We start from the raw sequence: 809 nt of genomic DNA, 5'->3' as shown, positions 1-809 counted from the left end.
GGTCATTCTAGCCTATTGTATCAGCCTCCTCATTGGCCCTCCTGACAATAGCCTCTGAGGAATGTCCAGTCCAGATATTGAAAGATGCATGGTCATATGCTTAGATCTATTACATTTTGAATGTGAAAGTGCTCACAATCTCACCAGTCCTTAATGTTGGTATTTGTTAAGCGCTTACTATGTGCCGAGCACTGTTCTAAGCGCTGGGGTAGACACAGGGGAATCAGGTCGTCCCACGTGGGGCTCACAGTCTTAATCCCCATTTTACAGATGAGGGAACTGAGGCACAGAGAAGTGAAGTGACTCGCCCACAGTCACACAGCCGACAAGTGGCGGAGCTGGGATTCGAACTCATGAGCCCTGACTCCAAAGCCCGTGCTCTTTCCACTGAGCCACGCTGCTTCTCTAAATGATGAGTCGGGGCTGGTTCCACTGGGGCTCGAACCCAGGACCTTCTGCGTGTAAAGCAGACGTGATAACCACTACACTATGGAACCGCTCTACAGTCCTTAGTACTGTAGAGTAGCACTGTACAGCTCAGAATATTTTGGGAACCTGATGAATCCAGTATCATCAATCACTTCTACAGTAGAACAAGAGGGACCAAAGAAAATACCCACTTCTCATGTGGGATGTGGACTGTGAATTTTGTTATTAATCCAAATGCCTGCTGTCCATCGTGTTACAGAAATGGGTGCCCACATCTTCAAAGACTTGAGACCTCCCCAAACTCAAGTCCCAGTAGCTTCAAATGCTTTGTCAAGGTTTCCTAACTAACCATCTTCCTAGAGAAAAAGAGGTAAAAGAGG

The 809-nt window shown here is 47.1% G+C and overlaps 1 non-coding gene across 1 annotated transcript; it reads right to left on the bottom strand.

The window, feature by feature from the left end:
- Positions 1-424: 424 nt before the first annotated feature.
- Positions 425-497, bottom strand: TRNAV-UAC. The gene has a single exon. It is a non-coding gene; the product is annotated as a tRNA-Val (tRNA).
- Positions 498-809: the final 312 nt, after the last annotated feature.

This window comes from Ornithorhynchus anatinus, chromosome 1 (assembly GCF_004115215.2).
Source record: "Ornithorhynchus anatinus isolate Pmale09 chromosome 1, mOrnAna1.pri.v4, whole genome shotgun sequence".
Lineage (NCBI taxonomy): Eukaryota > Metazoa > Chordata > Mammalia > Monotremata > Ornithorhynchidae > Ornithorhynchus > Ornithorhynchus anatinus.
The sequence above is the reverse complement of the archived record's forward strand: the minus strand, read 5'-3'. Positions and strand labels throughout refer to the sequence as shown.